The sequence below is a fragment of the Phoca vitulina genome, unplaced genomic scaffold (genome assembly GCF_004348235.1).
Source record: "Phoca vitulina isolate PV1807 unplaced genomic scaffold, GSC_HSeal_1.0 scaffold58, whole genome shotgun sequence".
Classification (NCBI taxonomy): Eukaryota; Metazoa; Chordata; class Mammalia; order Carnivora; family Phocidae; genus Phoca; species Phoca vitulina.
The window spans coordinates 4,363,795-4,391,678 of record NW_022589761.1 but is presented as its reverse complement, the minus strand read 5'-3'; the positions used below and the strand labels follow the sequence as shown (position 1 = coordinate 4,391,678).

The 27,884-nt window shown below is 49.9% G+C and overlaps 1 protein-coding gene across 1 annotated transcript in view; it reads right to left on the bottom strand.

Annotated features, from left to right (window-relative positions):
- CHST8 (carbohydrate sulfotransferase 8) overlaps positions 1-4,228 on the bottom strand; it is a 128,448-nt gene extending 124,220 nt beyond the window's left edge. The window contains exon 1 of the mRNA XM_032390601.1: positions 3,864-4,228. The gene's annotated coding sequence lies outside the window, so the exon portion shown is untranslated. The remainder of the gene's footprint in view (positions 1-3,863) is intronic.
- Positions 4,229-27,884: the final 23,656 nt, after the last annotated feature.

Genomic DNA, 27,884 nt, shown 5'->3' with positions numbered 1-27,884 from the left:
CATGTACCAGTTATTTGTTTAGTAACGGCGGAGGCGTCTGGCAGAGCATCAATCAGTGAGTGATGAATCAGTGATGAGGGAACGGCTGTCCACCAGGGGTAGGGGCCACTCTTAGTTTTGTTTACTTTCTGTCCCCGGAGCTGGCCCAGAGACAGACACCTACTACCTGCTCCACAAGCATTCACTGATGGAGAATGAAGGACAGCCACAACCGGTCAGACAATGGGAATGTGGGATGGAGTCCTCTGGCTCCAGGTTTCAATGCTGACAACTCCCATTTACTTCAAATAACTTGCTCACCAGGGCCACCTCTGGACAAGGCTTGGCAGAGACAGGGAGCCTTGCCCTTGGTCCCCAGGAGCAAAAAGCCCTGATTTCCCAGAAAGGCATGGCCCACCTTCAAGCTGGGGAGCAGGGATGGGGAGACCCTGCCCCTTGCCTGCACGCAGACACTCTCTGACTTCCTGGCTTTCGAGGTGGAATCAGAGTTGCTTCTTGCTGTCACCCCCCTGGACGCAGGCTCCCCCACTCTGCTGGTGGCCGAGGCTGTATTTGGGCCAGCAGGTGCGTGCTAGAGCTCCAGATCACAAATGACAGGTAGCTTTATACCGGGTAAAAGTCACAACTTTTTCCCACCACCAATTTGTAAGTCTCATCCTCTGCCGCGTGATTTACCGACCACGGGGTCACACACCTTCCGGCTGGGAAGAAATGAGATGGCATCTCCCGTGTCCTCTGCCACCTGAGTTAATGCAGCCCTGTCCCCCAGCTGTTTGAACCCAGGGGTTCCCTCTGCCTTGGGGCAGCCTTTTCCCAGGAGGGAGGGAACACAGCTGCTCTGGAGTCAGACTAGTCCTGGCTCTGACTCCAAAGACAGTGCCAGGGAGCCTACTGTCCCCATGCTGTCACCACACAGGCTGCCCACTCCCAGCAAACTTCCTGAGGCTCCAGGACACCATCTCCCGCATTCACATCCAGACAACCATCCTCAATTTTTTTTTTTAATTTCTCAGGGTCCCACAGGAGGGTCACAATGATCTTGTTGGCCCAGCACTCCATAAATCTCCTGTTTCTAACTCATCACCTTCTGATTAGCTGAAAGGCCGGGCCCTTGTTTCACACAGTGTGTACTAGCTCTAGCAATGGCCACAGCTGTTCATGAACGCACTGCCATACCCTTGGTCCACTTTCCTGCCCACGGGCTCCCTCCCTGCTCCACATTTTCTCCAATGTGGCTGCCACACCCACCGGGGAGAATCAGGGAGGTGCAGCAGGGACAGCTGAGACAGACATCTCCCACTTCAAGCCAGGCAGCAGTCCAGAGAAGGGGGCCCCGTACCTCCCACCAGCCTGCACAAGACTCCAGCACCCACCACAGGTGCCTCCAACCAGATGCATCAGCAAATCACGGTAAGAGCTTTCAGCGCCCATCACCTCGATCAGCAAAACCACAAAAAGCCTATCAGGTCGCCACTGGCACAAACTCTGAGTGAAGAGCAGAGAAGTAGTCTGCCAGGGTGTTTCCAATCAGGAGACTCTGACTGCCCACCTTCCAAGTGAATCCCAGGCAAATTCCCCCAAGGAGCTCACCAGCACGCTTTCCCAACGACCATTCGGCAAAAAAGTAGCCACCGAACTTTCCCAGACTTATTAGCTTACATAAACAGACATTTGAATAAATGTTTAAAAAATGAAATTCCCTTGATACTCCATAATCAGTAAATGTTCATTATGGAAACACAGCAGATATGCATGAAATTTCCCAAGTGGTATTCTGGCTACGAGATTACAAAGGCATCTCAGACAGCAGGCTGAGTTACAAAGCCTCCTCTTCCGGTCACAATCCGGCGAAGATTTGCCAATCCCAGGAGGTCAGACAAGCCTGCTCCTCTCCCAGCCGGAGCCAGTGAAAATCAGCCCATGCTCCTTTTGCCTGCTCAGGCATTTTATAAATGAGCCCCCACGTCAGCTGATTGATGTCTCTCTATAAATAATTAATCCTTGACCTTGTTTTAAGAAAGCCTTGACTTTTTAATTTGGGGTCTTTTTAAAAATCAATACCAAGGGAACATAATTCACTCTGTGGAGTTTGATTCCAAGTAAATAAATAAATAAGCCATGCCATTGGTGTGTCTCAGGGTGAATGGGCTAGGCGACGGGATGGGGTCTGACTCTGGGGTTGTGTTCAAATGCTATTAAATTATTGATCATCCTAAGAGACTCAACCTCTTCAGGGTCTGCATTTTATTCCTCCTGTGGGTCATTTCACAGAGGCAAGTCTGATGAGGGCTCCACTCCCCTCAAGGGCTCCTCCGCCCTTGTCCTTCCATATGTGGTGGGCTGCCTGGATTTTAAAAGGGTCTCCTACAGGAAGCAGAAGGTCACCTCTTCCTGCAGCCTGTCAGCCTTGCCTTTGGGACAGGGACAGAGGGTGGGCAGAAGAGGCCATACAGGTGGGAAATTTTAAAGAGGGTTCTGCCACTCTGATCCAGAGGCCGCCCAGTTCTAGGGCAGGACTTGAGAAAAGTTCCCCACCCACAGGCAAGGGTCAAGGTGAACTCGGATGTGAGAGGTTACCCAAAAAAGTGAGCTTGGTAGTGCAGCGTGGAAGCATCCCAGAAATGAGGAAGGGGCCAGTCTGTCCCTTACCCCTCTGCCAACTCCTCTCCCACCATGCACCCCACAGGGGCTATGGTCCGTTCACTCAACCGCCTCCCGCTCTGGCTCTGCTGCGGGGCCAGACACCGACCGCCCTGCCGCCCAGTCTCCCTAGCATAGCCAATCACTGCGCAGGGTCCAACAGGGAGGCGCCCAAGCACCCGAGACCCACCGGATCCGGGAGACAGCTTAAGACAGGAAGCCCCGGGAACGTCCCCTACTTCTCGGTTAGAGTAACCCCGCAGCGAGTGCTCACAGCCGAGGGAGTTGAGCGGCTGCCGCGCCAGCTCCGGGTCGGGGGTTACGCGGGGCCTGGGGACCAGATGTAGGGCGAAAGTTAGGGCGGCAAGAGTCCTGCGCCTGGAAAGGGAGAGGGGACCCTCCGAATCAAGCGCCAACACTGGCACTACCAAAACCCGCCAACGCACCTTCGCCTGGCTGCGCCGGCCTCTGGCGAGGTCAGAGCTAGCGTGCAAAACTGGAAGCTAGCAGCTGGAGTTGCAGCCGCCGCCAGAGCTCGGCTGGGTCCCGCGGCGAAGCAGCTCCGCCCACCCGAGCAGCCCCGGGCTCGGACTCCCGCGCTCCCGGACACTCGCACGCACACACCTTTACGCATCACTGACGCACACACACTCGCCTCAAGTACAAAACAGGCCAGTGCCCTGGAGAGTGGCGGGGTGGGGACGCGCGCGATGGAGCGCGGGGGCACCTTCCGCCGCTCGCTGGGAAGCCCTGGCAGCTCCGAACTCCTCCCCCGCCCCCGCCCGCCACAACCCGCCCCCGAGTCCCAGACTGGAGCGCGCGGGAAAGCCCCGGGCGCCCCGGGCGCTCCAGCCCGGCCCTCTCCGCAGCCAACGTTGCCTCCCCGCGCCCGGCACCCAGGGCTGGGAAGAGGAGCACAGCATCCGCGGGGACCGAGGGAGCCCGAGGGGCGGCAGTGCACAGACGCGCGGCGGCAAGTGAAAGCCATGGAGCAAAAGTCTAATTAAAGTTCCCGCTACTGGAGCCGGTCCCCAATGCGCGGCCGGACCGGAACCCCGCGCGCCCTATCTCCGCCTTCGGCTTCGAACGCTTAACCGTGCAGGTTCTCGGCGCCGGGACGCAGTGCAGTCCCGAGTCCTCCCGGGACCCCTCGGGGCGCCCTTCCCGGCCGGGAGCCGGCACAGGGCGGGGACAGGGCTGGGGCGGGGGCGCAGCGCACTTACCTGGCGCAGCCGGCGCTCGCGGGGCCGCGGGCGCCTCCAGCCCGGGCTCGGTCCTCCACGGCGAATCCTCGGCTCCCGGGGGCCGCGCGGCAGGGACGACCTCCGCCTCAGCTCGGGCCCGGGGCCTCCTCCCGCTCCGAGCGGAGACCGGTGCGGTGGGTGAGGCTAGCGGCGCGGGCCGGCGGCCGGAGCGCGCAGGAGAGGGAGGGGGAGAGGGTGCGGTGGCGTGTTCTTCCTCGGCCCCGAGCCCGGGTCCGTCCCCCGCCTCCCACCTCCAGCCTCCCGCCGCCGCCACCTTCTCCTCTCCCCACAGCACTGCCAGATCCGGCTAGAGCGCCGGGAAGGCTCCCAGAGAAGTGAGAGCGGAGCCTCCGGCAAGGCTGGAAATAACGCCGCGCCCGCCCGGCGCCCCGCCCCCGGCCTGGGCCCCGCCCCGCGGTGGCGGTGGCAGTGGCGGTGGTGGCGGGGGCCGGGCCGGGAGGGGATCACTCCCGCGATCCGCCGGTCCCTCCCGGGAGCTCGCGGGCGCCGCGCCCACGCGCGCTCTGCGGCTCCCGCGGCCGGCCCCACGGGCCGCGCGCTTCGAAGGAGCCGCCGCTGGGCGCGGTCCAACGGCCGCGGGGGTAGGGGCGGTGGTGTTGGGGGCCGCGCCCGTCTCCCGGGTTCCCTGAGAGCCGGCCTCACGGCTGCCACTTGGCTCCAGAGCGTGGCCGGAGTGCTGCCACTGCCTCGGTGGGTCGCACGCCGGCGCCGACCTGGGAAAATGACTAGGCGTCACCAGAGCGGGCCGTGACCACAGCTGGGCAGGGGCGCGCGCTCAGGACCCGACGCTGCGGGGGCGCGGGGCTGGGGAAACGCAGAGGCTTGGTCCGTAGCAGCATTGAGGGATCCCTGAGCTACAGCCTCAGTGGAGTTTGGTCAAGGTCTTGGGCGGCCTTGGTCCCAGGTGTCTGCACCCATCCCCAAATTCCTGGGGCTCTGGATTCTGCTGAAAGGACCCATGACCCAGGCTTTTCCTTGAGGGCTACCTCCTAGAAGTGCTTGTTGGGTCACGTCCTGAGATCTTGGGGGGGGCGGGGTTCTCGAACCAGGTCAGCCTGGGTCAGCCGACTCCTCCCTATACACACCCTCAACAACACAGAGCCACAGCCACGGAGCACCGGGACAGAGCCGGGATGGGAAGAGGGGGAGGGAGATCTGACTCCAGTCCTGTTGTTCCTGAGAAGACGCAGCCCCCACCTGCAGGGGGAAGCAGGTGCTGGGAAGGAAGGCCGGTCACCGGAACTTGATGAAGCTGTAAATGAGTCACCCCTTAATCTTGAGGGGACCCCAGTATTTTCAAAAACCTGCCGAGAAATCTTTAGTAAAAGAAAGGATGTTCACCCTCCTCTCATTTTATCTGCTGTTTGGTTGGCCTGACGACTCCACCCTGCTAATTCGGAGTGTAAGATGGAGAGGTGGGGAGTGAGGTGAACTCATGGCCTTCGATTGACCAGGGAGGGGATGGTCAGGGGCAGCCCTGGCAGGGAGCAGAGCCGCTCCTGAGGAAGGCCAGGGAGTCCCCAGCAGTAGAGCTCCAGAAGGCCTAGGAGGCACCCAGACTGAATGCTTCAGGTGAGCTCAGCACAGAGAGAACAGCAAAGGTGAGAAGACAAACTTTAGCAGACCAGCGCTATCATGATTTTCCTTAATTCTTGCAACATCAAAGTAGGCTCTATTATTTCCATTTTCCAGTTGAGGAAACCAAGGTACAAGAATGCCACCAGGTTGCTGGAGTCCACACATCCGGAGGATGGCAGAGCCAGGATTGAGCTGCTGATTCTAAAATGGAGTAGGTTCAGTGGGGTTTCCTCTCCAAGATCCCGAGTTCAGAGACTGTTCCAGACCCAGGCCTAGCTGGGTTCCACTGGCTCTGTGTTACTTGTGTTTGTATATGGGGGGGAGTATGTATGGGGCTGAAATCGCCCTACTCCTCCTCAGTCAGGTGCAGATCGGATGAACAGAATATCAGGGACAAGGACACAAATGTCAGGAGAGACAGGGCAGTGGCATCCTTATCCAGCCCATGACCAAAAGCTAGCAGAGCAGAGCAGGATGAAAGATGGTGAACAAAGGCGAGGTTGGGGGGTGGTGGTGAAGTGAGCAGAAAGCTACTTGCCTGGTGAGCCCAGAGAGCACTGACCCTGTACCTCCCCTCCCCTCCCCTGCCTTGTCCCCACACCTCCAGCGTCTCTCACCACCCAGGGTCCTGGCCATGAGTTGGCTGGGCACCTGCCAAAGAAAGCTGGTGGTCCAGGGAACCTCTTCAGTACTAGGCACGCTCCTGCAAGAGAATACACACACACTCAGCAGGCAGTGCGGAGGGAATGGGGAGAGGAGCTCCCATCCCCTGAGCCCAGCCTTACACCCAGGAGGAGGCTCTGAGCCACAAGTGCATCCACTGGATAAGTCCACACAAGCTCTACTTCCACGGGACTGATCTACACAGGCTTTATGAGAACCAAGCTAGCAGCAAGTGGGGCCGGTGAGGTATGGCGTGCAGCTGTGTGCAGTGATCCTCCCGGGAAGGACCGTTTTTCCATTAGCGTTTCCAACTGTACTTATTAGCACTTATTTGCATCTAATATTCAGGCAGGCATTGCTAGGCATCAACAATGCTGCATTCCTTTGACATCCGCGAGATTTTCAATTTTTTCACTCAGACTTCCTTCTTGTTCGGAGAGGCCCTCGGGGAAATCCCCAAAGCGGGCTCCAGGCCCCTGGCACCAACATGCACTGGGTTTTCCTCCTCGGGATTTGCCAAGGGCTGCGTGCCCTTTTTTGAAAGTCAGGCTCGGCCTCTGCAGCAAGAGAGGCAGAGAAACGCTGCAAATTCCCGGCATGAAGCCCTGTGTCCTCACTTGCAGTTTTTGATATGTGTTTCTCCGCTGAAAGATGAGTGGCAAACTTCTCCCTTTGCATCCCAACGAAGGTACAAGGACATTTGCATTAGATCACACCAGGAGTCCACGACCCATGCCCCAGAAGAGGTCACGGAGGTTCAGAAGCCACTCTATTTGCTGCCAAAGAGGCGGGAGGAGGGGGCCAGGCCAGGTTTAGGGGAGGGTGGCAGGCAAACCACCCCCCTCCCCGGGCTCTGGGTCCCCGGAGCATCCCCTGGAGTGCAGATTCTCGCCTACCTTTGGGTAGGGAGCTGAAGGCAGCACAGTGGGGGAAGGACCTTGTGTTCCATGAAGGGCACGTAAGCCCCTGTGGTAACACTGCATCCTGAGTCTTCAACTTTCCATTCTGCGAGAAGAACCAGAGCGCTTTTCCGGGGAGGAGAGGGAAGCCATCTGGAGTGGTAGGTCCAGGAACACCAGCATCCCATGGGAGAGAGAAGAGAATGATGGCATAGACCAGGGGGTGGGTTTCAGCTCTCCCAGGCACGGGCTGGGTGGCCTCGAGCAGGTCTGCTAGCAATCCCAGCCTGTTTCCTTATTTGGGAAACAGACTCCACCTGCTTCTGGTGGCCAGGATGCGCAGATGAGGTGAGGGAAGGGTGTGAAGACATTTTGGAAAGCGGGGTGGCGAGGCTGGCCTGCTCTGCGTCACTCAGATTAGCCACCTCAGGACCTGGGTGTCAAGCAGCTGGCCCTGTGCTGGCCTCTGAAATATTGTGACCACAGGGTTTCCCAGAGTTAGTTCCCCACGCTGTGACAGGCTGAGCACAGCGTTGTCCGGATGGGAGTCCCTTTTCCAGGAACATAGCTGCCTTCCCCAGCTGCCTCTGCCGTGACCTCAGTGTGGGACCATGGCCAAGCCTTTCCTCCCCATTTGAACAGTAAGGGGAGGGTAGCCCAGGCTCTTGAGACCCCCACCGGGCTTGTGCTGTAATGCCACAATTCCTAAAAATTCCTCACCTAGAGAGGAGGCCCAGGGAGTCTCCCTTGGCCACCTGGGACCATGTTGGATGAATGTCCCTTCCCTGCCCCTTTTCCTCCACTCCCCATGACCCTTCTCCTTTTCTGTCACCCCTTGGGTTTTGGAGAAGCTGGAGGGAATGGGTCCCTTTGTTCCCTTCTTTGTTGAGTCACCTGCAATCTCCTGATGCCATCATGCCTGGGGGAGAGCCCTCTACACTAGCAATGCTGCTGGGCTTCCGGGCAAGCCCACGTCCCCCATGCCTGTTGCAAATTCTGAAGTTCCACCATCATAAAAATACTTCCTTTCTGAGGCAGGCTAAGATGACACCAGTGTCCATCCTTAACATGAACGAGGGTTGGTGAACAGATAGGGTTTCTGAGTAGCACGTAATAAAAACTGTGGCTAACTTGAGCAAAAAGGGAGGACTCCTGGAAAGGACACTGGAGGCGTCTCACAGAGCAAGGGGGGGAGCCGGGCATCCAGGAGGGAGGATGGCAGCACTCAGGGTCGGGGGCTAGAGGACCTCTGGGGTCTGCAGGAAGGGATGTCCTCCTCCCCCGATCTAAGATGAGCGGGTCTGCAGACGCGCCCCTGTTGAACCCAGAGCCCAAGAGGGAGGCAGGCCCAAGCCCAGGTCGAGCCCATCCATGCGAACTGGGCTCAGAGCCAGCCTGGCTTCGCTCTTGAGGTCTTGCCAAGTTCAAGTTCATTTTGGTGCTTCTTAATTAAAAAACAAAACAAAACACAAACAAAACACCACTGGGCTGGTCTGCTGCTGATTGTTCCTTCAGTCCCCACAGATCTTGAGCCCAGCCCTCCTCAGGTGGCCTGCCCACGATACGGGAGAGGACACTCAGGTGGGGGGATTCACTGCAGGAGGGGGTCCGGTAGACCCTGAGCATAAACAGTGGAGATTTTTCTTTTTTACTTTGGGGTAAAGAATTTAAAATTCTAGAATAATTTTATGCCACAATTCAGTAAATGCTCTTTCACTTGGACCAAACTAACTCAGCATTCACGTCATGCAGGATGGGGCTGAAGTTGACTTTTTCACTGTCAGTCAAAGACGGTGGGACTAGGCTTGCAGGGGCCAGTCTCCTCTGCCTCAGATAGTAAAGGGTTTGACTTCTCCCACCATTGTGGTAGTTCTGTGCATCTACCTGCCTCCAGATACAAACAAGAGACAATTATACATAATTCTCTCTAGTCCCTCAAGTGGGCCTCCTTTTTTTTTGCTATATGCTGTTCATTATTAACTGGGGTGACTGTTACAATGAGGAAATCACTATATGAAATCATTTCATGGCACTTCTTTTTAAATGCTGCCTAGTTGGGAAAGCTTGCAGATTCTCCAGGACCCCTGCTGGCTTAGCCCAGATTGGCACAACTCGGGCCGCTGTCTTGGGGCTGCTGGTCGCTCCCCGGGGCAGAGTGAGCACAGGTCTCTCAGCCCCACCAAGTGCTCTGTGGGATCCGAGGGGGCCAGTGGGGCCTCTCAGGGCAGGATCTGCTCTCCAACATCATCAGCCCAGAGCACATTTCCAGAACTCCTCCACCCTGACCAAAGGTCATACATCCACTGGTATCTTTCCATCCTGTGGCAGGAAAGCGGGGCTTAAGTGTCTTCCCAGTTCCTGAGCTAGCTAAAAGCATGTTTTTAAATGCAAATGTGAATGCTATTCTACATCTAATGCTTAGTATTAAGAATTGGGTTTGAAGATGTTGAAAGGAAAGAAAGGATTGTTTTGAACAGAACAAACTATTTCCGCAGGAACACTCCAGAAACATTTATCAGATGCCCCCAGGAGCCTGCCACTGGGTGAGGATGGGCACCCTGGGACTTCCCTGATTCGGGAGGTTTGTAGTCAGAGGAGTGCCGAGACGTGACACGGAGATGGAGGTCACACATGTGGCAATTTCACAGCGAAGCTGGGGGCCTCATGCTGAAGGAGCCACAGGTCTGTGTCCTCAGAGCCAGCAGAAAGCCAAGGGGTCACTAGGCAATTGCTGTTTGCCCCCAGGGCAGACGTTCTAAAAATCTCCCCAAGGCCTTGGGTTATGGTTATTCTCAAGGGTTGCTCAGACCCTTTTAGCAGTGGCGCTTGCGCCCTAGTCCATGTGGGCGGCCTGAGCAGCAATGGAAACACAGAGACAGGTACTACCCTGCTTCTCCAGGCAGTCCTGAGCAAGTGGTATTTTCACACCGTGCCGGGAACCCACACACCGCCTGGCAGCAGGAATCTCTCTGCCGGGACTGAAAACAAAAGCCTGGTGGCTGATGCATCCAAGGAGACAGACCAGGAGGAGCCCATCAGTCAGGCAGCATGTCCCTCAGCAGGACACACAAGGGCAGCGGCTCAGGAATGCCTCCCCTCCCCTCCCCCCAGCATCCGAGCTGCCTGCTCCTCTGGGGGGCCCACACCGCCACGGGAAACACCCAAGTCAGCCTTGGAGGAGAACGCCCAGACTCTTGTCCTGCAGGCTCCCTGGGAGGGAGAAAACTGGAAAAGCCAGAGAGGGTTTGGCTCTGCAGACCCTCCGAGGGTTTTCCAAACTGGATGCAGGTAATGCCAAAACGTCCTGTCCGCACCTCCTATCCCATGGCCAACCTGTCACTGAAAGCCGGCCAGCCACCCAGGAAACTGCCTTCCCCGCCTTGCCAAGCCATCCCTCAGTGCCAAGAAGGTGCCAAGGTCACCAGGCTCTGGAAGCAGATGCCATGACCTGCGGCAGGTTTGTGGGGCAAGGGACATCTCCAGCTTCCCCAGGATTCCCAGACGCAGGAGTGATCTCAGGGGACAGCCTTGGATACCTGGAGAAATTAAACCCCGTCAGTGAAAATAGCAGGCAGCTGCAGCAGAAACCATGATAAGCCACTGCCACTTCATTGCTGAGTTCTCCCAGAGCCCAGGAAACTTCATCCTGCAGGCAGAGCCTGAGATGCTCTGGAGTTCAGAACACTGCCCAGTGGCGTCCTGTCGGTAGCTATGGAAACACTGAGCCACTGCCTCCCTGTTGGCTTTCGTGCTGGAGACATCTTGCTGTCAATAGTGTTTAAAGTTAGGTTTAAAAAAAAAAAAAACAAGACAACCCAAATCTCCTCTTTTGACACCACACGAAGGGCTCCGTGGCATGAAGGCAGCCCCGCAGGTCCCAGCACAAAGCCTGTCACACTCTGTTCCTCATCCCTGTCCTCAGACAGAGCTTTCTGTCTGCTTGTTCTCAGCAGTGATGGCTTGGGCTCAAATGAGTCCTCCCTTTGTGCCTGTTCCAGGCTCTGTGCCTTGTCCCAGGATTTGCGGGGGTTGGGGGGGGCAGGGCAGGGGCCCCCACTCTGCCCTGGTTAGAGGTGTGCTGAGATGATGCACCAGCTGGAGGCAGGCTCGAGGGTGAAACCCCAGCCTCTCTTTCAGGTGTCTGGAACCACCTGTCTTTAGGCAGAGACTGCCCAGCAAAGCCTTTGTTGAGGACTGCTTGGGCCAGGATTGGGGGGAGGCACTGAGGAGGGCAGCTCACAGTCAAGGAATAAGGCAGATGAACAGACAGACTAGAATGCAAGGCAGATTATGGTGGAGCGATGAGAGAGGTGTCTGAGTGGTCTTCCCTGGGACATCAGGGTGGGCTTCACGGAAGAGGTGACATTTGACCTGACCTATCTCACCTGGCCTGTCCTCATTCATAAGACTTCCAGCCACAAAGAACCAGTGATGATAATTCAATATATATTTGGTTAAACACAAAGGATATTCTGGCACCTACAGATAAAGGACTCTCATTTTCATGCCCAGAAAAAGGATAGACTCTACATTTAGAAAACAGGGTTGCTGTATTTGGGAAAACAAACCTAGCATTTAGGAAAGACAATGTCTAAGGGAAACAGCTAATCAACCAGGGCCCTTTGAGGAAATAAAGGGGTGTGTAGACAGGAAAGACAAGCATTTCATTTGTGTAGAATAAAAATATGTCTCACCAAAGACTATTAAAAATATGAAGCTAACATCATTCCATTTTTGAAAATCATCAGCAGGTTATACTACGTGAGAGGTGTCTGAAACAGGCAAGGCTCCTGGAACACAGCTTTGCATCTGTCTTGGGTTGAGTTCATTCCAAAGCAGACCCAAGACAAGCATCTAGGTTCAGGCAATTCATTTGAGAGTGATCTCGGGCAGCACAAAGCAAGCCAATGGGTGGTACCAGGGAAAGCTCTAGAGAGAGAAAAGGAAAGATGTAGAAGCTCAAGAGATGTAGAAGTTGGAACTGTCTCCTGGGTTAAACTGAGATGCAGTGAGGGGATCAGCAGGGTCTGCTACAATGTCACGGTCAGCACAAGACATTCCACATAAATCGCCAAGGTCACCAGGCTTTGGAAGCAGATGTTTACATAGTTTTTCTCTTCTGGTCTGCTTGTGACATAGCATGCCTCAGTGCTGTTAAAGTGACAATATTAAAAGTTCTCCCCGGGGCATTTTTCAGAAGATGGTGTCAGTGCTGGTGGTAAAATTTTGAATATTCTTGAATCCCCTAGTAAAAACAGCCCAACTAGATAGGAAGACCAAACACTTGTGGGGAACATTCACAATAGAAAGAGTGGGTAATGTATCCCCCCAAACATCAAAATATTTGCAAAGGGAAGAAATGGGGTGCTTGTCATGCCTGAGAACAGAAGCACCCCAAAATAGCCAATAGGTGTTCACTGGAAAGCACTGGACTCCAGTTTTACAATGGTAGCTGAAACTAGGAGGCATTCTGCCCACTGCAACAGTGTGTGAGTGCAAAGGGTCATCAGGTAAGAACACTGTGAGAGGATGGAGCAGCCTAGCCCCTGGAAACTCCTGAGGCTGATCAGCCAGGTCTTCCCTCCAGGACAGGGCCCCACACCAAGGAGAAACTACTGAAAGAAGGATCAAAACTGAACGGAGCAGGAATAGAGAGGAAGCAAACAGAAGATCCAGATGAAAGGGGAGACATACCTTTTAACTGCATGAAACGAAACAGGGAGCTCTGTGAAGTTAGAAAGCTGGAAGTTGGAAAAGCTATCTCGAATGAAACCTCCTTTTAAAAGCTCAGAAAAATTAATTTCACCTTTACAGAAATGAGCAGCAGAAAGGGATCAAGGTCAGATCCCACACAAAGTTGTTTTAAGAAAGAAGAAAATAAGCAGTCGAACGCTGTCTCTACAGACAATGAAAAACACACCAGAGAGATGTGCCTACCAAACAAATAAAAACCTATAACCTACTATTTCAAAAAGAGCTAAAATAAATTAAGGAGATGATATATGAACAAACAACAGAAATCAGAAATGGAAAAGCTCAGAAGTGAAATGACAAACTGAAGAAAGAGTTGGGTCTAAAAGACATCATTTTGAGACATTAAATTGGAAAGAATACAAGGATGGGTAAACACGACGGACAACGCCTTAGAAGTAGAGGGTGGGAAAACTGGAAATTTCTAGAGATCAAAAAGAAATGAGCACGATACAAAGAATTTTTTTTAAAAAGTGACCTATCTTGAAGCGAGGTAAAGACCACCCAACACACAAAGAATAGGAGTCCCCGAAGGAAAAAAATGAAATCAGGGAACAGAGCAAACAACAGAAGCTGTATTTCAAGATCATCTCTCCGAAATAAGGGTTGAAACTACATATTGAAAGGTCACACCACATTCCTGGAAATATTGACCCAGAGTGACCTAAACCAAGCTGTAATTTTAGTTTTACATGAGGCTTGAGAGAAAAAGAAAAACCCTTTGAGTAGCTAAGCGAAAATAGCACAGGATTCAGAAAATTGGATTATCGTCAACTTCTTGATGGCAACACGTGCCATGAGCAAGTAGAGTACTATATTTAAGATACTCAAGAAAATAAAATGTGAACCAAGAATCTCATATCCAGGGAAACTGACTGTCAAGTGTAGAAAGGGTACAAATTCACACCAACATGCAAGAATTCAGGAAATATTGTCCCCATGGGAACCTCTGAGGAATCTACTAGAAAATGAGCCTCAGAGAGCCAAGGTGACCAGAGGGACATCGCCATAAGGAGGTGAACATTAAATATAAACTGTCTATAGAATTAGGAATAAATGAGGATTAAAGAGGAAAGAGTAGAGTGTATGACGGCTAGATGCTCAGACGGTATAGATGTACGACAGCTATTTATAAAGAGGAGGGATAAGGAAATGAGGTTGCACAGGGGAAAATGTTACCTGTTTTCAATGATGATGTTGATCGAGGAAGTATTAATGTTTTACACGGAGACTATTGTGAGCGTGAGACAGAATAAGGTAAGAGTCATTGCTGGATATGCTAATTCTGTCATTTCCTGTGCTATGAGTCTGGGGTGAGAAAAAGGAATTCAGGTATAAAAAAGAAGACGTTAGGTAAACACGCCCAATAACTCTGAATCTGAATTTAAGAATCAGTATTCATTCGCGAGGTTTTTATCTTTTTTGAAATAATTCATAGAATTTATTTTTTTAGCGCTATTATGGGTTCACCACAAAATGGAGTGGAAAGTACAGAGAGTTTTTCCCCTAAATCCCCTCCCCTCACACTCAGCCTCCCCTGCCATCAATGTCCAGTGGTCATGAGGTACATTGTTGGTACAACATTGCTGGTACAACTTGACCAACATCAACCCAAGTCCATTGCTTACATTAGGGCTCACTCTGTGTTGTATATCCTGTGGATTTTGACAAATGTATAAGAACATGTATCCACCATTATAATATCACACGGAACGGTTTCACTGCCCTAAAAAATCCTCTGTGCTCCACCTATTCATCCCTCCTCCCTCCCCCTCTTCCCACTGACCCCAGGCAACCACTGATTTTTTTTTTACTGCTCCACAATTCTGCCTTTTCCAGAATGTCATATAGTTGGAATCATAGGGATGTAGCCTTTTCAAATTGGCTTCCTTCACTTAGCGACATACATTTAAGTTTCTTTACATCTTTTTTGTGGCTCGATAGCTCATTTCTTTTTATTTCTTTGTATATTTGGAATAACGGACCTTTATCAGATATGTCTTTACAATATTTTCTCCCAGTCTGTGGCTCGTCTTCTCATTTTCTTGACATTTTATGTTTGTTTTCTTTTGTTTTGTTTTAAAAGATTCTCCACTAACAGACACCAGGACTTCTTGGAGAAACGGCAGATTCCTCCAGGTCTGATTTCTCCACGGCTGATTGCATCCCAGGTCTGGAGGAAGAGGTATGTGAGATGAACCGGGCACATCTTGTCATACCAGGTAGCAAGGAGGATGGCAGAGACTAAACGATTGTGTCCAAAGGACATGGGGGCCAACTGCAAGAGGCTCCCAGTGGCCATATATGGAACCGTATGAGCTTCAATAAAGATTATAATTGTAATGGATTGAAACCCATCAAATATATTTAGACCTTTAATACATAATGCTTCTTAAAACGTCACCGCCTTCAGATTATAAGAAACAAATTTACTATGTAAACTGTACCACTGGGTAGCCATGTGGTAGACAAGTAGGAGCATTTCTTTATAGAGGTACTCAAGTTGATATATAAAAAAGAAATGATAGAATTAGAATATCACCATTTCGACACGCCAGCGAATGAACAGAGATAGGTGCCGAGCAGCCAACGGCTAACTTCACAAAAAGTGAGACAAACAGGTATCACGTGCCTCCCAATGAAAGAACTCACTACCACCAATTGGTCTTGCCAAAATGACCGAACCTGAGTCTGATCCAACCTCTGGGTTCAGCTGCCAATTTGCAAGAAATGCAGAGGAACACTCTTGAACTGCATCAAGGGTATCCATCAGCAGAATCCTGACAATGGGAAACTCTGGGTCAAAAGGCTCAGGTTCTTCAACAGATGAATTGTGAAGGAAAGAAAGGGATGGAGGGGGGAAACCTATAGATTAAAAGAAACTCAAAAGATAGATCTGCTTTTCTACAATGGGCAAGAGTACCTCATCTGTCTAGGAAGGCACACTTAAGTGAGACCCTCTAAAGAAAGCCAGAGAATAGATTACTGTGGGAGTCTGCAGAGGGGTGACTTCTGCTGGGAGGAAGGCAGCTGAGATTGATAGGAGGCGCATGAGGGACTTCTGGGGACACTGGCGAAGTTCTAGTCCTCCATCTGATATTGGTCTTTATAATAACTCCTTAAGCCATCCATTTCTTTGGCTTATTTTTTTTCCATCTGTTTTATTTTACTTACAATCAAGCTATTTCTTTAAAACATTTCCTCATCCCACAGTTTTTTCTTCATTCTCCACACGCCCAGAGGCAGTGGTTGTGGCTGTGACTGATTTCCCTCTGGGCTCTAGCTCCAGAGTAAGGACAGAGTGTCTAATTAGAAAGACCCACTGACCCAGCAGAATACAAGCTCCGGAACGTCAGAGACCATGTCTGCCACGTTCACTGCTGTATTCCCAGCCGCACCTGGCAGGTAGTAGGTGCTCAGTAAATATTTACTGAATGAATGCATGAGGCAGAGGTTTCACCTCGTCCGGGTAAAACATATAAAAGACACCGAGACCACCCCCCCCAAAGGCCTGACTTCTCCCTGTTCCTGAGTCAGGCATAGCTTTATCTCTGAGGTCACTTCCTGACCCTTTTGGATGCCAGCCCTCCCGCCACTCGGACGAGGTGGCTGAGGAGCCCCAAGAACCTCCTTGGTGAACCACGTTTGTGAAGGATGTCTTGCTGCTTCCAGAGGAAGACCAGAGCAGGACTGGCCTGGCCAGGGGAGGGACCAGATAGTCCTTTCACCTTCATTTTGAACCAGTTTGGCGATGCTTCAAAGAAGCAAGGACCATGACTAAGCATTCACCTTAGTGGTTGCTCAGAAGAAGCAAGGACACCTGTGGGCTCTGGGGCTCACACTGAGTTCATCCCAAAAATATCAGGGAAAGACAGCACGGGCCTGTACTGGTGTGCCCCATCTAGGCCCCCAACTGCAGTTCCTGGGGGTCCCCAAGAAAACCGGATGCCAGGTACACCCACGTAAGAACATAAGGGACTACCTTCATCCTTGGAGACCCAGATTCAGGGCACATTTGGAAGGTAGCATCGTTTAAGGTGATTTAGATGAAATTCGGATTTACATAAAATCGCTGAGATTTATTTGCTTCCCAGAGCCTCCTCCTCCCCCGTTTCTAGCCATTTAACAGCTGGGACAGTAGAGGCCAAAAGGTTAGTCATTATCCCAGCGGGGGAGGATGAAGTGCTCTTGAGGGTGATGCCGCTGTTTTCCATTTAATGAACAATTACTGAGCCTGTCCTGGGCAGAGAAGGTCCCACTCCCAACCAGTGCCTCCCAAATTTGACTTTGGAAGGGAGGGGCAGGTAGTTCATGGGACAGGACGCAGTGTTTGGTCACCAGCTCTCCCCAGACCACAGATGCTGCCCACCCCTCCACATGGGCAGCATCCCCTCTCCACCCCCATTCCACCCCCTCTCCAAGGGGCAAGTTACAGAAATCCCAGGGACTCCGATTCCCTACCCTCGGGTCTCTGGGCCATCTCTTCCAGAGAATCACTCGCTGTGACTCGTGATTCCTTCCAATTCGTCATCCTAGTAAGTGTCCAGGCACAGAGTGAGTAAGACAAGCCCTCCCCTCACACAGCTTATCACCGGGCCATCGGACATTAAAACCCCTGCGCCTTACAATTCCCATAAATGGATGGAGGTTCCCCTTGTGTAAAAAAAAGAAGAAGAAGAAGAGAATTGGTTAAACCATATATCTCTCAGGTAAACCTCTTCTCCACCAGCTTAAGTACAGTAAACCCATTTGAAGAGTACCACTCGGGAAGCATAAAGTTTATTTCGCTGCATCATATAATCCCCCGTAATAGAAAACCAGTAATGAGGATGCCAACGGCAGGTGCAAAAGGCAGCTTTACATCAATAGAAAATTCAATTCTAATTAATCTCTTCACAGCCAACATAATTGAGTCTTCATGGGGACCACTGGACTCACCCCCCCCCCACCCCCACCTCACTGTTCCCTTTGACAGGCCTGTCTGGCCCCCTGCTGTGCTGGAATTTGCCTGGAAACAGAGGGAAAGATGGTGCTGATACCATCTCGGGCGATGTGGGTTTGCAGAGTCTCTTTATTTCCATCACCGAGTTATTACTGACGTCCAAGGCACTGAGCGCAGTCTCAGAGGCCTTCCCTGGGTATGTAAATAGCATCCTGCTTTGTTATTTATTTCTTAGCTCTCCTCTTTCCTCTCCTGCCCCCAGGGTTGGTTTTTTTCTTTCTTCTTCTTTTTTTTTTCCCAAAGACATCACAAGGGTCACATCTCTCTTTGCTATCACAGTGCTCTCCACTTTTGCAGCATAAGAAAGAATTATGAGCCGGGCGAGTGCCCATGTCCTGTGCGCGGGTGTATGTCTTGTCAGCCTCCCCATCCTCCCAGGTTGAGGTGATAATTCACACATGGGTGACAGCCAGTTTAGAAGCGATCACTGTGAAGCCACAAGAAAATGCACAGGATTCATAAACTCCCAATATTGCCTCGTCTCATCTATTTCCTTCATTGCTTTTTCTCTCCTTATGTTAAACTGTGATCATCCTCAGTACTGAGCAAACTTGCGTCAGCCTAATGTTTCAGACCAGCTCTGTTAATTAAAATGCTCTGTCCATGCTGATTTCCAATAGGTTCTCCTCCCAGCAAACGTGAACACACAACAATAAAGCCAACGCCGGACTTGGATTGGACCTTCATGTCCACTGGTGAACAACTAGCCAAGCAGAGATGTGGTGGGGGCACTGCCCACCAGCCAAGGTCTGTCATGGAGAGACGGAGCTGCAACTTTGGTGACCTCTTTGAGGGAGGGCCCAGGATCCCCATAATCAGAACGAGCAGCTTGCAGGGTGAGTGGTCTCCCACTTGTCTGGGGCCTCGGGTCAGCCTGGGATGACTCAGAAAACCCTGCACCTTCTATCTATTGCCAGAGGTAGATCTGAGGGTTTCTGCCCTGCCCAGGTGAAGCCCGGGCACCACCAGGTGGGGCTGTTGAGCATCGGCAGGTGTGGGCGGAGCAGTCCTGCCCGTCCCGCAGCCCATCCCCCACATCACTACCAGACAGCTTTTTGCCAACTATCAAATCAAAGTCCCAACCGGGAATCCAGGGCTGGGCTTGGGCAGAAAATCGGGGTTTATCTCCTGTCCACCATCATTCTTGGGCCTTGGTGTCCCAGAAGCCAGGGATACTCGCACTGCTTTCATGCTGATTGGAATCAAGATGACCAAAAGGCAGCCAGACCCAGCAGAAAGCACAGCAGAATCAGGTGAGGCTTGGGAATGGGCTTGGGCTCTTTAGTGAGTTTGGGTTTCGGCGGAACAAAGAGGTCTCTGCCAGGGCTGGTTCTCCCCCACGCTGATTGCCCTCGACGATTTTGAGGTGATCCTCTTTCCACACTCAAACCCTCATTTTAGAGCACATGCCCCACTGCCCAAACTCCTCACAGGGCCCCTGCCATCCCCCATCAACCTGCTCCCCTCTCTGCCCCCGGACGGTCCCTTCTCTTCTCACCCGTTGGCTGCCTACCTGCTCCTTGTTGCCCCTGCTGCGATGGGGGTTGAGCTGGCTTCTCTCTAGTCTCCAGATGGGGGCCCCCTCCTCTGGCTGCCTCTTGCTCTTCTTCTCTATGATGGCTGTCTAGGGAGGGTAGGGAAGAAGCCTGACCGGCTGCTCTGGGGATACTGGGTAGAGGGGAGGGACTGGGGAAGTGCTGCTATCACACTGGTCACTGTCGCCTAGGCCTGCACCCCAGTCATCCCCCCCAACCTGGAGATGACCGCTGTGACCCTAGAACTTTGTGGGGCTGAGCCAACCAAAGCCAGATAACAGAGGAGGGGACCTGAGGTGCCTTGACCACAGAAGGAGAATGTCACCACCACTGATGTGTGAGATGGGTTTACCCTAAAGGCTGGAGCCCTTTCCCTTTGAGGCCTGGAATCTTGAGTTTTTATGGTTGCTAGTTATGTTACATCCAAAATCAATAACAGAAACAAGAACAAACCCCACAAAACCCCTCCCCCTCTTGGATGTACAACTGAGAGTGTAGACATTCTTCTGGAGGGTGAGACTGGAGGGGGTGTGGGGCCATTAGCTTGGTTCTGCCACCTTTGAACCTCTTTAGGAGAAGCATGAACCTTCATTCTGGGTATGCTCCCCAGGCTACACGGGCCCCAGGGTTTTAGGACCTAATCCAACGGAAGACCTGGTGTCCCTCATCACAAAGGGCACCAGCAGACACTCCTACCCAGCTCCCATCCTTAGCACCACTCGTCTGATGATTGCTGAAGACTCCTCTGGTCATTCTATCTGGGTCTTACCTCCCGGTGGTGTACCTTCCACCACAGTCTGAGCCATGCCTCCAAAATACAACCCGACCACACCAGTCTGGTGTCCACCACTGCCAAGTCAAACCCACAATCCCCACTCTGGTATTCAAGACCAACTTCTCCTTTCTTTGCACCATTCTGGGGATACATCACCACTTTCCTCCTGCAAAACTTCTGTTCATGCTGTTGCACTGAGACACCTTCCCCGCCACCCACTGCCACTCCTCAAAACCTTCTCACACCTGCAATGCCCATTACGTCATAGTGTTCTGAGAGTCTTAGTCTGTGCAATAAGTCAAGAAAAAAAATAAAATAGATAGAATGATGGATAAAAGAGAAAAGAAGGTAATTATAGGAAGACTTTTTTTTTTTTAAATGAAAGGCCACTAGAACATCAACAATAAAACAAGAACCGAGATCCATAGTTCCCCTAAATACAAATAGTAACTACTTAAATATAATGAAAAAAAAATCCCATTTACCATAGCAACAAAAATATAAAATATCTAGGGATAAGCCAAAAGAAATCTACAATACCTATATGAAAAAAATCTACAAAACTGTACTGTGAGATATAAAATAAGAGTTTAATAAGTGAAGGTCCATGTTATGGCATAGGAAAACTTGGCAATAAAAATATTTCCATTTTTCCTAAATTAATCTATAAATGTAACTCTAATAAAAATCCCAGCAGGATTTAGGGGGAAGAACCTGATAAAATTCAGTTGGAAGAATTCCAAATGGCTAAGATGAACGAAGAACTTTTTTTTAAAAGAACAATGAAAGTAGACTTGGCTTACAGGAAATGAAAACAAATATAAAGCGATGCTCATTACAAATAGAAACAGACAAAGAGAACGACAGGACAGGAAAGAGTCCAAAGTGGATTCTTGCATATGTAGAATTTGGGGATGACTAAGAATAATGATGGGTAGGGCGCCTGGGTGGCTCAGTTGGTTAAGCGACTGCCTTCGGCTCAGGTCATGATCCTGGAGTCCCAGGATCGAGTCCCGCATCGGGCTCCCTGCTCAGCAGGGAGTCTGCTTCTCCTTCTGACCCTCCCCCCTCTCGTGCTCTCTCTCCCATTCTCTCTCTCAAATGAATAAATAAAATCTTTAAAAAAAAAAAAAAAAAGAATAATGATGGGTACTTTTTTTTTATAATTTTTTAAAAGATTTTATTTATTCATGAGAGACGGGGAGAGAGAGAGAGGGAGAGGGAGAAGCAGGCTCCCCATGGAATAGGGAGCCTGATGCGGGGCTCAATCCCAGGACCCTGGGATCATGACCTGAGCTGAAGGCAGACACTTAACTGACTGAGCCACCCAGGTGTCCCTAATGATGGGTATTTAATAACAGAGAGTTCCCATGTGCCACGCTCTCTTCTAAGCACTTGACATGTATGAATTCATTTAATGCAGACAACAACTCTGTGAGATGTGTTACTATTACTACCCCAAGTTACAGATTAGGGAACTAAGGCACAACAGGGGTTATGTAACTTGCCCAAGGGCATGCGTGATGAGAGTGGCAGATGACGTTGGTGTAAGAAGGATGGTCTATAAATACACGTCATTGGGATAAAAGGAAGAGTGTGGAGTTCAATTTTCTATGTCTAACAGTGTAAAATTGAATCCCAGATGTGGGCAAAATTTCAATGTAAGAAGAATCAAGAGTACTAGATGCTCATAGTAACACTAGTCATAAAAGCCAAAAGGTGGAAACACACCAAATGTCCATCCAACTGATGAATGATACCAAAGTGTGGCATGACCTTACCATTGAAAATTATTCAGCTATAAAAGGGAATCATGCACTGGTGATGTGTCACAACATGGATGAACCTTTTTTTTTTTTTTAAAGATTTTATTTATTTGACAGAGAGAGACACAGCGAGAGAGGGAACACAAGCAGGGGGAGTGGGAGAGGGAGAAGCAGGCTTCCCGCCGAGCAGGGAGCCCAATGTGGGGCTCGATCCCAGGACCCTGGGATCATGACCCGAGCTGAAGGCAGACGCCCAACGACTGAGCCACCCAGGCACCCCAACATGGATGAACCTTAAAAACATGATGCTGAGTGAAAGAAGCAAGATGCAAAAGGCCACACATTGTATGATGCCGTTTATAGGAAACATCCAGAATAGGTAAATCTATAGAGATAGAAAGCAGTGGTTTCCAGAGGCTGAGTAAGAGGAGATTCAGAAATGACTGCTCAATCAATGGGTATGGGTTTTTCTTTTGGGGTGATGAAGATGTCTTGGAACTAGATAGAGATGTTGGTTTCCCAACACTGTAAATATACTAAATGCCACTGACTTGTATACTTTAAAATGGTTAATGGTTAATTTTATGTTATGTGAATTTTACCTCAAAAATAAAAGAAGGACTAGAAAACACTGCAGAAGAGTGATTTCAACATCTTGTGGTAGATTGTTACAATAATGTCCTCCAGCGAATCTATCTTCCTGTGTCCGTGGCCCTTTGCAATGTGGCTTTGGTGTTCTTTCCATCAAGAAGTGGAGTCTGTCTCTCTACCCCTTGAATCAAGGCTGGCCTCACAACCTGCTTTGGCCAGTATAAGGCAGGGAGGTGACCCTGGGCCAGGTCTGGAGTCCCTACCTTAAGAGATGTTTGCAGCTTCTACTTAAAACTCTCATAGCTCGAAGACCACCATGCTCTGATGGAGGCCAGCCTAGGTTCTTGGAGGAAGAGCGGTTCTCTACCAGAGAACCAAGACATCCCACCCAAAAGCCAAAACCAACTGCCAGTTTTAACCACATGAGTGATCCTAGGTGAGACCAGCAGAGAAACCACCCAGTGGAGCTTTGCCCATATGCCATCCAGAGAATCATAAAAACTAATAGATATTTACAATTTTAAGCCACTATACTGGAGGGGAGTGTTGTGTGCAGCAATAGATAACTGACAGATTTGGGCTAAGGAAGGTTTTTTCTTAATGTAGTACTAAAGAAAAATAGAAATAGGACAAATTTGACTACATAAAAATTTAGAACGTCTGTAGAGCAAAACACAAATAAAACACCATTAATCACTGGTGCTCATCCTTGGGGTATGACAAACTGCCTGGGGAGCTTTTCAACATGTATATGCCAGCCACAACCCAAGGAAACATTTCAGATTCTCCAGGGTTTAGAGTAAATACATGCAGCATTAGGTTATGTTTAGAGCAAGGACTTCATAGCCAGGCAATGAGCCTGAATCCTATTTACTGGTTATGTGCCCTTGGGCAAGTTATATAACCTCTCTGTGCCTATCTCTGCATCTGTAAAATGGGTACAATAATAGCATGAACCTCACAGGGTTATTGTTGTATGGATTAAATAATTTAATGCATGTGAAGCAATTAGAACAGTGCCTGGTATATAGGAAATATTTTGTAATGTACCTGGCATGTGTATAGTGAAAAATTTCCAAATGATTCCCATAAAACCAGAAAACAAAATTTGACAGGGAGTGTATATGGGAAGTGATTGCAATACATTACAATAAGCAAAAGGTTATCGTCTCAACATGTAAAGAGCTCTTAAAAATCAATAAGGAAGGGGCACCTGGGTGGCTCAGTCGTTAAGCGTCTGCCTTCGGCTCAGGTCATGGTCCCGGGGTCCTGGGATCGAGCCCTGCATTGGGCTCCCTGCTCGGCGGGAAGCCTGCTTCTCCCTTTCCCACTCCCCCTGCTTGTGTTCTCTCTCTCACTGTCTCTTTGTCAAATAAATAAATAAAATCTTAAAAAAAACAAAAACAAAAACAAAAAAAAATCAATAAGGAAAAAATGAAAAGACAAATGCAATCTTCCAAAAAAAGTGCAAATGCACAAGAAACATTAAAAGACATCCGACTTTGGTGATCATCATTAATATGTATTAAAACAATATGTTTCTGGTCTTTCATATTTGCAAAGAGCAAAAAAGGATAATTATCAATGCTGATGAGCCCGTGGGAAAAAAACAGGAACTTTCATACCCTGTTAGGCAGATTCTGAATTGTTAGCGTCTTCCTGAGACCAATGTAGCAACATGCATACACAATTTTAATGTGATCCACTTCTTGGAATTTATTATACAGAAATCATCAAACAGGTTAAAAACAATAAAAATAAGGATGTTCATCATAGTCCCCATGTTAAAACAACTCAGATGTCAATTAAAGGAGATTTGTAAAGCAAAGGGTATTGATAAAGGACAAAGCAGATTTCAGAGTGAAGTGAATATGGTATGATCCATTTTTTGTAGATACATATGCAAGGGGGTGTCACTAACCACTCTCCCAGCTGGAGGGGAGGGGATATGTAGTGGGTGTAATATTAGGAAACCCAACAGGGGCTGCAGATCCTCGGGACTTCACGTCAGCCTCATCAGAACTGAAGCTGACAATTTCATCTCCATCTGCCTGATTACTGAATTTTATTGTTCAGTTGGTTCAAAACTTGATGGGGAGAGGAGGGTATTGTTTATTGCTCACCTCAAATGCCAACAAACCCCTCATCTTCGCTCATTCTTTCACAATAGGCCTGATTTGATGAGCCATTAAGCCCATCATTTAGCAGCCAAAAACCTGGTTACCCTTTCTTTTCTCAAGGGCAGGAAGGGCTTAATATGCAAACCTTCCTGGAGGAGAGATGAAATATTTGCATTCTGTCTCTCTAATACAACAGAGAAGAGAAAAAAGATCAAAGACTTTAGATTCTTAATAAAGCAGGCTGGGCATTCATATTCTGCTCCCACATATATGTAAAATTTATTATAAATATAGAGAAAAAAGACTGGAAGGATGTGCACCCACGGATGAAGCAGAGGAGGGGGCAGGAGAGTTGAACACCAAGGCGTTAATAGTATTGTTTTAGCATATGAGATGGGGGATGTTTCCTGTTTCCTGAATTTAAAGCTTTTTCTGTAATTTACATATTATTTCTCATGAAATGGAAAAGTAATTTTCCATACCATTAGATTTTTGTCCACCCTGAAGAGGTGCCTTCTCAGCTCAAAATAATCTCCAATCCTAGCCCCTTATTTTGATGACGTTGGTAGGTGTCTAGCAGCCATCTTGGATAATGGGCCTGTCTTCTCCCCAACCCTCCATCTTGGCCTGAGGGGTTGAACCAGGGGTGGGCATTAACCCAAGCTGGGCCAGTCAAGATCTTCTGACCAGGAATTTGGAATCAGGCTGAGAAAGTCAGTCCTTCATGTGGCTAGCCCTGTCACCTATCTAGCCAGGAAAGGTTGGCGGCCATGTTTTCAACCATGTGGCAATGGGAGTCCAGGCTGTGAGTGAATGATGGATCTTCCTGAGGCCTAGTTTCCGTTCACCAGTTCTACAGCCTTTAAAAAAAAAACATATTTTTTGTTTAAGCTGGTTCTAATTGGATGGTGTAATCAGAAGAATAGTGACAGATATCCACCTTGGTACAGGAAGTGGAGTTACAAGTAGTCAGTCCTTGAAAAACAATGAGCTGACTGAGACAGGATGGGAGTGAAGAAGTCAAAAGTGAGAACTTCACACCTAACACTGAGAAGTCTCCCCAAATGGGTTACATATTAGAGAAGCATCGTGGTGCTTGTTGGCTCTTGGGTCTAGGACTAGGGGCCAACAGAGAGTAAAGACATAGAGGACCCCTGTCGTTGCATGGCTCAGATTTTCATAAGAGATGTGTTCCTAGAGGAGAGAAAGCCTGGCCAACAGGAGTTTGTGATTGCTTCTCAGTCCCTCAGGAAATCCATAGTTCTGAGCTCAGAGTCTAGCTGGGAGTGGACTACCAAGGCAGTCAGCCCCCTCAGGGAGGATCTTCCCCAGTGCTCTTCTCTGGAATGAACCCCAAAGGACACTGGGTCGAGAACTCCCCCCCTTGACCGATGGACCCTGGGGTGGCTGCTGGCCAGGGAAGCAAGCCACCAGAGAACTGTGGAAGGCAAGAATCCATTGGTCCTGTCACTCCCCTATTCCTCCTGGGCAGGAAGAAATGGTATCTGCTTTAGCCTGGCAACTGAATGGGGTGCAGTTCTATTCGAGAAGATTCTTAACATGTCGCCTCTTCTAAATGAAACTTACTACTGTCTATGGGATGTGGTATCACTTGAAGTAGTCAAGTGAAAAGAAGGTGAGCTCTGAGAAGAGGAACCTCAAGACCACCTGAGCAAGGAAGGCAGGAAGGGCAGGGACAGGTGGGTTTTAGACACTTTCCATTGGGAGGAAAGTCCTCTGATCCAGGATGGGGACAGGTGGACAGGCAGGAGGAGCTGTTGTGTTAGTTTTGCATCCCTGGTTCAACACTGGTGGCCCTCCTGTCCTTGGGGTCCGTGGGTGGTCACTACATCCTTTAAAATATGTGTCCCCATATGCTCAAGGTAGCTCAGCTGTGTTTTCTTACTTGCAACTTACAGAGTCTTGAATTTTTAAAATTAATTTATTTTTTACTAAAAAGGGCATAGCTGAACATGATAAAAAATTCAAATAAGTCAAAGGGTATTCAATGAAAAGTAAGTCTCCACTCCGGAACCCTGTCCCTCTCTCTGGAGGCAACCACCATTAACGGTTCATGGAAATGGTCTCTAGAAACCCTTTAGGAACTGCCCACGCATAGAGAGGCGCTTGCTTCTAGTTTGCTAAACAAATAAGAGCTTATTATACACACTGTTCTGCATTTTGTTTTCTTATTTTTTTGTTTTTTTCTACTTAATAATATCTTGGCAATCATGTCATGTACTAATTCATTTTTAATTTAAAAACCACATAAATAAATAAGCAGCACTGTGATAATTAGTTAACTCTTTATGAAAAATATTAAATTGATTTCCTTCCCTATACCGTGCACCAAAATAAATTCCAAGTAGTGGATTAAAGATTTAATTATAACAACTGAAGCTCTCAAAAGTAATGGGAGAAAACGTGGGTGAGCAAACTTTACATGGTGGATCCTTGAGTGGGAGAAAATTCTTCCTGACCTGTCATAAACATGGAAATCCAAGGCCCACGGGCTTGAGTGTGTGTGTGTGTGTGTGTTTTGATCCTCTCTAGACTCCACTTTTTCTCTAATAAGAGTGTCTCAGGTGGGCTTCTCAGGAGTAGACCCCCGAGGAACACCCGTGCGCTCCCAGGGACCAGCAGGAAGGGAAGGGCGCAGAGGCCAGGGAGGAAGCCAGACACAGTTGCCATTTTGGGCAAAGTCCCAACCGTCCCCCCTTGAAGTGAGGATCCGGGCTCTCACACGCCTGTCCCAGTCACTGTGGGCCTTGGTGGGCCTTCCTCTTACTACCTCCATGAGCTCCAAACTGACAGCAGAGGACTGGTGACCACCCCCTGCAAACCGTCAGCCGAGGCGGGATGAGGCCTGCTCTTAACAGTTCCAAGTCGGTGTCAGCGCACTGTGAGAGCGGATTTCCCTTCCAGAATGTTTTAGCTACAAGATATTAAAAGCTTTGTTCTTGTATTTGTAAAACAACAACAACAACAAACCGCTAAGGGCTCCCCAAGGGACATGGACGCCCTGGGCCTGTGGGCAAAGCAGCTCCCCATCCCCTGGGGCAGGCCTTTGAGAAGTTGTTAGTGTGGCTCTCAGAATCGGGGCACAAGGCGCCCAGATGGGGCGAAGGGGCTGGCAGACGGCCTGGGAGGAGCGTTAACAGCGTCCACCACCGAGGGAGCCCTTCACAGAGTTGGTGAGCCAGGGGAGGCCTGTGGGGGTCAGACCCATGCCTCGGTTAGCTGGAGGTCAGGACCTGGAGTGTTACAACTCTGAGCGTGTGGTGGGTTCCAGCAGGATG